Source organism: Mesocricetus auratus, unplaced genomic scaffold (assembly GCF_017639785.1).
Source record: "Mesocricetus auratus isolate SY011 unplaced genomic scaffold, BCM_Maur_2.0 Super-Scaffold_100006, whole genome shotgun sequence".
Lineage (NCBI taxonomy): Eukaryota > Metazoa > Chordata > Mammalia > Rodentia > Cricetidae > Mesocricetus > Mesocricetus auratus.
The window spans coordinates 57,885,611-57,896,813 of NW_024429190.1; positions in this window are offsets into that span (position 1 = coordinate 57,885,611).

The window sequence follows — 11,203 nt, forward strand, 5'->3', positions numbered from 1 at the left end:
TGCCTCTGTGGCTTTCACCAGCCTGATCTTGATTCCTTTGGTCATCACTCTTCTTTGCAACTGGGTTCTAGGAGTTCAATTCGGTTCACAGCTGTGGGTGTCTGCCTCTCCTCCATCAGCCACTGCATGAGAGTTCTAGGGTGGCATATAAGGTAGTCATCATTAACATTATCATGGGAAGCCATTTAGGGTAGCCTTAATGCCAGTTGGTGTCATTCTTGTAGATCTGTGAAGGTCTCACTAGTGCCAGATCTCTCCTCCAACTTATACTGGTGTCATTCTTATCCATTGTAAACCTCTCAGAAATCGTTTTTTTTTGGGGGGGAGGGATTCCCACTAGTACTCTACTGGGACTCATGCCTCATATCTTCCAATATGGCATCTAGCCTGATTTAATCTCTATATGTTTCATCTTTATGTCCATCTTGCCAGAAAATTATTCTTCAATACTAGCATTCCTTTTGTAACCTAAAGATAGGTCATCTTAACAGTCTGCATTCCATACAATTTTGTACAGAAATCCATTACTTACTTGCATACCTTGTGTAATACATAGAAATTATTTTTATACTATGATGGGAAATTCTTCATGGTGCAGTTTATATCACATTGGTCTTTGCAATGTAGTACCCACTGTATTAACAACTGAAACAAAGAATGCATTATATCTGAGTCAAGCTTATAGTAATCAGGTTTATTATAACATGTTTCTGAAAAGAAACGTTTGTTCCTATAATTTTAAATATGTGAATTTATACTTAAAACAAAAACACCAAGACTCAAAGCACCAATTATACTTAGGAAGTATTGCCTCTTTCTTAACAGTATCTACCTTTCCATTACATAATTTCCAGTTATCAAGGAATAAATTCACTTTCTTAATTGACAATTTTAAGACATCAAGAAATCCATTTTCAATGTTTCTGCTGCAACACACATACACACACACACACACATATATATGCTTATATGTATATATTTCCATGACATTCATGAATTTTCAAAGCTAATATTCATATCTTTCTCTAATCAGTGATGAATGAAAGGAAGGAATTCTTTAAGTGAAAAGTAATGTTTCTCTGGATCATTAGAGTGCTTTCCAAATGCTTATTTTTCTGAGGAATAATAAAATATAAAAGCGCTAAAAATAGCCGGGCGGTGGTGGCACATGCCTTTAATCCCAACACTCGGGAGGTAGAGGCAGGCAGATCTCTGTGAGTTCAAGGCCGGGGCTGGACCGACAGCCTCCAAAACAATAAAGAGAACCCTGTCTCGTAAAAACCAAAATAAAAAAGTGCTAAAAATGTTAGTTAACAGATTCTTGGCTTAAATGCTTATAAAATTAGACATATATAATTGTGTATGTACATAGCTATAGCAACAATTAATAAAAAAGAGCCCATGAATTTGAAAAAGGTAGAGGTTAAATATGAGGATTTCTGCGGAGGAAGGGGAGACAGAAATGTTATTATATTATATTCTCAAAACACAAAATAATTTTACTAATGAAATTAATGTGTTTGAATTAACTAGTTTTAACCAAATTTGATACCTGTAACTTCATTTACCTGGACGTTTTTGTTGATATAACTTAGTTGAAAACATTTTTACTCCTTAACCTAAGTGTACCAGTTAGTATCTATTAGTATTTTTTATTGCTGTTCAATAAGTATTCATAGAAATTCTCGAATCTTGAAATCTACCATCTTTTTTTTCATTTCTTTACATATTTGGTCAACTTACTTATGTGTTCTTAATGTAGCATGCCATTGCTACCCACTGTGTCACCAAAATAGTTGTAAATGAATCAGATGGCTCTCTGTCTTCCCACTCTTTCCCCATTGGATGGTACTAGGTTCCAGAGTGAAAATCATTACTGCAGTTGAATCCTACAGTATGTTAAAATTCTTATAAATAACTGAGCAACAGCATTCTTTGGGTAGGAAATATGGTTTGAAAATGAAATGAAAATGCTCAAAATAGCTCTATAAACACTCAAACATCCCAGTTGTAAAATGTTTATGATGTTCATGCTTCCAGATTATATTTTTTTTCCTCATAGGCATACCCATGTCTGAAGCCAAAAAATTGATGTGTGAGTACTGTGTAACACTCAGACTGAAGGTTCACCATGCTGGAAAATGCCAGAATCTAGGAAATAAAGAAATATGATGGATCATAAGTAGGAGAAAGTTTGACTTCACTAGCAATGTGAGTAAGATGATCAAGTGCTTGCCTAAATTTCTTGAAATTCCAGGTTCAATAACCAGTATTGCATAAAGGCCCAAGTGCATGTCTATAATCCCTGAATTAAGTTCAAGGAAGAGTGTAGTAAGAGGGTTGCAGATAAGTATTCAAAGAAAAGAGGTTGATATAAGACACTTGATTTCACTGGGAGAAGAATCATATAGTATTTCTACTTAAAAAGTTGTCTACCAGATTTAGAAAGTTTTAGATTTGTGGAGCCCAATTACTTTGCTATCACTATCTTTCATTGTTATTTTTAAATTGTTAAACTGCTTCATATTTAATGGAAATGCTAAAATCTAAGTCTGACTTTAAAATTACTTTTACAAAAAAGAAACAAAAGAGATTACTTTGACAAAGTATGTGATATTCAAACATTACAATGTCATTTTGACTTTTACAATATTAATTTTGGTACACTTGTTCAATACTTCCTAGATCATTTCTCATGCTAAAAAAACAAATATTTTAGCATGAGAAGTACCTGTACATTTGCTATTTTGCTAGCTGTGTATGATTTTGTCAATTTTCTCACCTATTACAACTCAAGAATTGCTCAACTTTTTCAATGGAATCAGTAAAGATATTGCTCTTAAACAGAGTTGTAGGTAAAGAAACTATGTCTAAAACAAGAAAATAATCACTCTATTGAAAGATAAACTAAATGCCTGGGTCACTCTGTATAAACATGCATTCCAAACTCAATAGTGTCCTAAGCATTTTCATCAGTTACAGTTCCCTAGTAAAACAGTGGAATCACTGATGTTTACAAAACTCTTAAACAGTGATATGATGTGACATGATATAATATAATATGACAGTTCTGAATATCATTATAATATGAAAACGGTTTCTTCACCACAGACAGCTAAACTTTTAAAAAGTTGGCTATCAATATTCTGTGTCTTTTATAATTCCACTTTTATTTATCTATTTTTTGTTTGTTTCAAATTGACTAAAACGTTTTGAATCCATATTTTTCAAGACTTTCACATCATTTTGTTTGATTATTATTTAGAGAAAATATTGTTTTACATATAAATCCCTCCATTCTCTTGTCCTCCCATACTCCCATGCCCCCTCAGACTCCCCACCCACCCACCACCCACTCTTCAAGGATAGTGAGGCTTTCCATGGGAGATCATCAAATCTGTCACATTATTTGGAGGAGGGCCTGGGCCCTTTTTCATGTTTCTGGTCTGCAGTCCTATCCTTCCATAAGGAATGGGCTTCCAAAGTTCATTTGTGCAGTAGGGATAAACACTGGCTTCACTGTTAGAGGTCAAATAGACTGCCCAGGCATCGTAGCTGGCACCCACATTCAGAGGACTTGGTTCGTTTCACATCTTTAAGAACAAAATTCATCTGAGAGACATTTTCTCTGTCACAAATTATTGCCTATCTCATATGTTAAAAATGATTTTTTCAACTATAAAAGAGCTACATATTTAAAAGCTAGGTTTTGCCACATATTTTAGACATTAATGTTTCACTTGTACCTTTTCTTCTACTCCTAATTCTACTAATACTGATTTCCAGGAAAGATTAAATAGGGAGAATTTATTGGTTTATGCAACAAATCTGTCCTAAGAAGAAAAAGTGCAGGGAATGAAAGTTCTGAAGTAAGGCACCCATTTTTTTCTGGTCCACTCTAGCATGAGATATCTAAGCAGGGATATAAAGATGAATTGAGGTAGGCAATATCCTAGACATAAATTCAGGAAGTGTAAAGATAATAAAAATTTATTGTATTTTATAGTTTTATTTTCTGTAATCATTCAAGTTTATTATACAATACAACTATTACATTTTCATAATCTATATAACTTTAATGTTAAACATTTATTCACTATTTTTTACATACGTTGTTTCATCTTAAAAAGTATTCACTAAGTTTACTTATTTATTTTATGCTTGAGCATGGTAAAGACATAGGACAATTTTGGGAGTTGATTTTCTCTTTTTACCATGTGGATATTGACAAAAAAAACTCAGGCCAACAGGACTCACCACCTCTGAAGCTCTTGTTTTTATTTCTAATACTTAGACGTGCTTTAAGCTCTGAAAAACATCTGCAAACCTAGGCAGTGGTTCTTCAAATGTGGGAACAATTCAAATGTTCTTTGAGCCATTTTTACATCTTAGAAGTGAGGTTTATAGAATCAAGTCTATTGAAGATTCATAGGGACTGAATTTTATAATGCATAAAAATATAATAACAATTATTTTTGGTAATATACAATTTAATTGCAAATATCCTACATAATATTTTATTTATCCTTTGAATCATACATATATACAATGTATCTTTATCATATCCATACCTACTACAGATCTCTATTACCCTACAGTATCTTCCCCACCTCAAATTCATGTCTTCTTTTTTCTTTTTCAAATTAAATAATTAAATAATAAATCAGTGATACCTACATGACAATGTGTGTGGAGTCATCCAGTAGGGCATGAGCAACCTTGGCAAAATAAAGTGACTCTTACCATGCAGATATGAGCTGTCAACCATAACTTAGCTAGTGATGAGGCCTCTTTTATTCTTGCTGGGGTTTTATACCTTATATTCTGTTTTATGATTGATTGATTGATTGACTGGTTATTGTATATACAAACTGTTGGGCATGCTATGCAGAGTCTGTGTGTTGGGGTCAGTTCTCTCATTCAATAATGTGAGGCATAGGGATCATGTAGAGAGTCTTTGTTGCAAGCAGATTTAACTGCTGAGTTTGCTTTCCAGACAAATGCTGAATTTTTTGGTTTTTTGTTTTGTTTTATTTTCTTTTGTGTTTTATTTTGTTTTTATTTTTATCTGTTTAAATAGAGTTTCTCTATGCAGTCCTGGTTGTCTTAGAACTCACTCTGTAGACCATAAGGCCTCAAATTCAGAGATCAGTTTCATTTTGGTCAGAGATTGCTGGAATTAAAGGCCTCTGCCAACACAACTGACTTAAATGAATTTATTGGGGGACTTACAGATAAAGAAATTGACTCCATGACCATCACGAGCTGGGAGCATGGCAGCAAACACAATGGCATGATGATGGAGCTAGAGTTGAGAACTTGCATCTGATCAAGAAACTTGAGACATGCAGAGAGCTACATTTGAATGGCATGACCTTTGAACCTCAAAGCTCAACCCCAGTGACACCTCACTTCAAATAAGGCCATACCTCCTTCAACAAAGCAATACCTACTAACCGTTCCCAAGCAGTTCTACCACCAGGGGAGTAAACATTCAAGCATATGTGCCTATGGGGGAAGGGGGTGAGTTTCATGCAAACTACCACACTGATAATACACAATAAGTATGTACAATTTATATTTATACATATTGCCTTATGTGACTATATGTTGTGCATATTTTTTTGCGTTCATGTGGGTATGTACACTTGTGCATATGAGTGGACCTTCAGATGTAGACAGGAATATTAGAGGCAGAAATGTTTTGTGCCTCCATTTTTTCAGAGACAACTTGCCCTTGATTTACATATTCAGCAATTGTGGCAGTTTTTTCAAGGACCTTTCTCTCTGTGCCCCCTCCAAGGTGAGGAGTCAGGAGTGTGACATCAAAATAGCTTTTAAGAAGTTGCTGAAAGCTAGGCAGTGGTAAAACATGCCTTTAATCCCAGCATTTGGGAGGCAGAGGCAGGCAGATCTCTGTGAGTTCCAGGCCAGCTTGGTCTACAAAGCTACACAGATAAACCCTGTCTCAAATGATTAAAAAAAGTTTCTGAGGATAAGAACAGGTTCTATCTTCAGGCTTTTGGGGCAGGAACTCTACTGACTGAACTACCTCCCCAGCTTCTAGTGACTTATTTGATTTATTATTTACTAAAGATTTATTTAGGATAGAAGTTTAAATTTTTTCTATATTCAAGAGACACTTACTGTGAAATCATACATGAATAGAAAAGCTTGGAAACATCTTGAAAGTGCTCTCAGTTGCATTTGAAGCAGAATGAAATATTAAACAATAGTCATGAGTGCATGAAGAAAAATGCATCTTGAAAGTTACTTTGGAATTTTAAGTCCTTGTTTTCCAAATTCTTTTTAATGGAATGATACAATATATAATGAATGAATGGCTGGCAGTGATGTCAGATCAACAAGCAAAGATAAACACAAAAATGACACAAGACAGAGCGCTCCTGTTCAATATCCTTCGAGTCACTTCAGATTCAGATTACTTCTAGGCACTTGGCATTTGAGCTATCACCAGGAATATCTAAATTGCTTCCTCACAGGTTCTACAAAGCACTCTCTTTACTTTATCTTCTCATTTTAGATGGCACCTCATTGAATTTCTCCTAGCCAATTTACTTTCTGCAAAGCTCACATTTCTCTAACAATAGAGAAATTTCTTTCAGTCTACTTTTAACTTCCACTTAATAGCATGGTGGCTTTCTTTTAGTTTTGCCATCAGCAGAAAAGCACACATTTTACATTATGGAATCCACTTTTACTAAATAGCAGAAGAGAAAGTGTTATACTGAGGGTAATGGGAATATTAATTTCTTCTCCATTTACACGATTATTTCACTGCATTTCCAAAGAAAACTAATATACTGATCAAATTTAATTAGCCTCAATTTACATGAAATCATAGTGCATGCTGTAGAAAAATTAGTTTGAATGGAAATAAGTCATGAAAATCTGTAACATTGGTCTGCCAAACAAAGTTGCTTCAGTCTAATAGTAACTTCAGACAAAATTATAATTTTATCTTGGAAATATATTTCAATGAGGAATATTACATTTTAATTATAATTTAAAGTCATGGAATATAGCATGAAATAAGAATTCCTATTCTTTTTTCTTTGAACTAAAAGTGTGAAAAGTTGTAACAATACTGGTGGCACCACTGACCAGAGATAAAATTATCAGGACAACAAGATCCTGCTGAGTCTTCTGGAATTGTCTAATCTCTCTCTCTCTCTCTCTCTCTCTCTCTCTCTCTCTCTCTCTCTCTCTCTCTCTCTCTCTCTCTCTCTCTCTCCCTCTCCCTCTCCCTCTCTCTCTCTCTCTCTCTCTCTCTCTCTCTCTCTCTCACACACACACACACACACAAACACACACATACACACACGCACACACACGCACACACCAGATTTATGCTATCGGTTTTTTATAAACTTCATATTTGACTTCATATTTGACATGAGTAATTATAAACTTGTCTCCTTAGCTCTTTTTTAAATAAGAATTTATAAAGAAAAAGATTGCTGCAACAGCATGCCAACTATAGTCTAAAGATATATTTGAAGCAGCCAGCTCCTCTTACAGCAGGACTGATCTATGACAGGACACAAGCAGCCTTGTTTAAAGACCAGGCCTCAGTTTTGTTTTCGTGGGCTGAGCTGGCCCTGACAAGTATAGCCACAGCCTAGTGCCAGCCCATCTAAAGGTACCCCACCACCTCAAGGTGATCAAAGATAGCCACTCCACCTTAAAGCTGAAAAGTTGCATGCTCTGCTCCCAAACAATTCCTGGTTGATACATTCTGCCAGACTCAAACCCACCTATCAGACCAAAGGTCTTTTACCCTCACCCTAGAATTGCTCTAACTGTGTTTAAAAGGAGTTTGCACACTACACTCAGGGTCCTTACCCAAATGGTTACCCCATTGCATGGAGGAATTTTGTCTCAAGAAATAAAGGTTATTGCTAACTGCATATGTGAATGCAGGTCTTTGTGGAGTGATCTTTGGACCCTACCATTTTTTATAAATTGTCATTTTCTAGTGATGCTTACATTTCATACAGAAGGCAGTAAGTAAGTGAATAGCACAAAAATATCTTTTCTGATATGAGTATAGACATTAATATAAAGAGCACAGTGAATCAAAGATTAACAGAAAATTGTATAGGATAAGTAACAAAATAATGTGATCATAGAATACTACAGGTGACATCTGTGCTAGCATTGTAGATGCAGCTTCCACTGTGCAAATAAAATGCAGCCAGGAAGCCAAAGGTTCTGGATGTTGAGGATTTGTTTTAGAAGCACCATTTAAAATAAGGGGACAGGAAAAGGACAAAGAGACTCTGTGCAGAAAGGAAATCACACCGGGATTAATTATATAACATTTAAGTGAAAATTTAACAGGTGAATATAGGTTAGCTTTGGATTCCTTTCGCCTAATGGAAGAATGTAGCAGTGATATTTGGCAGGCTCCTGAGAGTGTGCCTTAAAATCTTCCACAGTATAGTTTTCAGTCAGGAGTCACTTGCCAAATGAGAAGTTCAAGTATGCCGAGAGCCCCATGTTTCAAGGAAATCAACACTGAAACCAGTTATTATAGTATGAAGAGGCCATGTAGAATAATAACAAAATAGGAGGATTCATGCAGGGAAAATAGGAAGCATGTGGTATTCAAACTCAAACCTCAGTTTAAAGCAGCATTCAGAGGGGGCCCTCAAAAAACAATGGACTATAGCCACCAGCCAGCCAGTAAAAAATTATTGAAAGTCATTATATAGCACTAAATTCCAAGATAGTTATTTGGAATACTAAATGTGGTACCATAGAAGATAGAATATATATATATATATATATATATATATATATATATATATATATATAAAACCTCTACCAAGTTACTAGCATAAAATGTGATCATAAAAGGAAAGGGTCATTGCATCAATCATTACTTAAACAAAATATCTAACGTAAGTAACTTACAGAATGAAAAGGTTTTGTTGTATCATATTTTGTTCCCTTTTGGTTCTGGAAGATTCTATTTGAAGTTTTAGTAGGCAGCTGTTGGGGACCTCCAACAAGGCCAATCATGGTGGGAGCTTTTGAGGAAGTAAACCCTCACTTCCTCAGTAACAAAGCATACAAAAAGAAGACAGGCCAGCAATCTTGCAATTCCTTTCAGGTGAGTGTTTTTCATGAAGTAAGAACCTCCTAGGAGGCATTAATTTACAAAAGTTGAACGACTGCCTGATAGCACCCTGGGCATAAGCACTTTAGCTGCTTTTTAAAAGGCATTCAACCTCATACATGTGCAATCTTCCCAAAGATAGTTGGGCTGAGTGTCTGCTAGCTACTATGTCATTGCAGATTGCTGCTAAAATATATGGGAGTGGAATTGCAAGACTGCAGGCAGAATCAAGAACCATTCTAAGAGGAAAGCATTCTTGAAACAAAAATTTAAAATCAAGTAGGCATTAGCAGAGAAGGGTAAAAGAAGAAAGTAAGAAATTGTATTCTTAAGTCAATTAGATGCTGGAAGAAAGTATCAAGCCAACAAGAAGTTGTCTAAAACATTGGGAGGTAGACAATAAAAGATGATTTTGAGAGATGAAGAGAGCTTTGCAGGTATCTGTTTCTGAAAGGATTTAAAGATTTAAGAAACTTGAAGTCTATTCTGAGAGAAAACAGAACTACTTACAATTTTAAGTAATAAATGCCTCTGATGCAACTTTGAGATACTAAATAATAAAGTATATTTTTCAAAGGAATAAGAAACGTATTCATGTGAATGTAAAATAAATATCAAAAATGAATTTTAATTTATTAGATAATTTGGTTGACAGCGTTCATAATCATTTATAATATATCTCAAGGATAGGACTACTTTTCTGTACAACAAAATCAAGAATTATAAAATTCCCTTAATAAAAAGAAACAACTTACCTTGGTTACAAAAATTAAACCACATATTATTGTTTAGGAAAAAATTCTATATATGGTTGTTTTCTACAATCACAATTTTAAAAATGCATTCATGATTCAAGTATTCCATGCATGGGATTCTTTGCATTGTAAATATTTTTAGCAAGTTATATCAACCCAGAACAATTATAGAATTATAAATAACTTAGTCAAAATAAATTTAGCCAAAGACAAAGACACATATTTAAAAAGCAGTTCATCCTCCTTGTTACTTTTGCAAGTTGGTACTCAGTGCTCTACTGACAGAAGACCCAGTATAACCAGGTTCTCGCATGTCTGTCTTCAAGATTTTTCTAGACTTTTGAGTGTATGTGTTCATATGTGGATTATACATCTATGTACAGGTACACATGTTCATCTACATGAATGTGGAGGACTGAAACTGATGTTGGGAGTATTCCTTTATCATTTAGTAAGAAATGATAATATCTTAAAACTGCCTACCATTGTAAAGGAAATTTATGTAAATAATTTTAAATATTTTTATTTAATTTAGATACCATCTTATTTTACATATCAATACCACTTCCTTCTCCCTCACATCCTATTATGCCTCCCATGGACCCCTGCATCCCACTTCCCTAGGAGGGTGAGGTCTTCCATGAGGGAATCATCAAAGTCTGTTACATCATTTGGGGCAAAGCCTAAGCCCTCCCTTGTGTATCTAGGTTGAGAGAGTATCCCTCCATAGGGAATGAGCTCCCAAATTCCACTTGTGCAGTAGGGATAAATACTGGTTCTACTTTCAGAGGACCCATAGACTGCCCAGGCCTCCTAACTGACACCATGTTCAGGATACTTGGTTCTGTCTTATGCTGGTTTGCCAGCAGTCCCACTAGGGTTTGTGAGCTCCCACGTACTCATGTCAGCTGTTGCTGTGGTTTCCCCAGCATGGTCTTGACCCCTTTCTTCATCCTTTCTTCCTCTCCACAACTAGATTCCAGTTGTTTGGCTCAATTCTTAGCTGTGAATGTCTGCTTCTGCTTCCATCAGCTCCAGAAAAGCTAGGAAACAAGGAGGACCCTAAGGGAGACATATATGGTCCACAGAGGAAGGAGAAAGAGACAATATGTCCTGAGCAAATTGGGAGCATGGGGGTGTGTTGTGGGGAGGTAGGAGAAAAAGGAGATGAGAAGAGGAGTGGGGAGAAAATGAGGGATCAAAAGGATTGAGTTGGTGGAAGAATAGCGAGTAAGAAAAGAAATAGCTTAACAGAGGGAGCAATTATAGGTTTAAAGAGAAATCTGGCACTAGGTAAATGTCC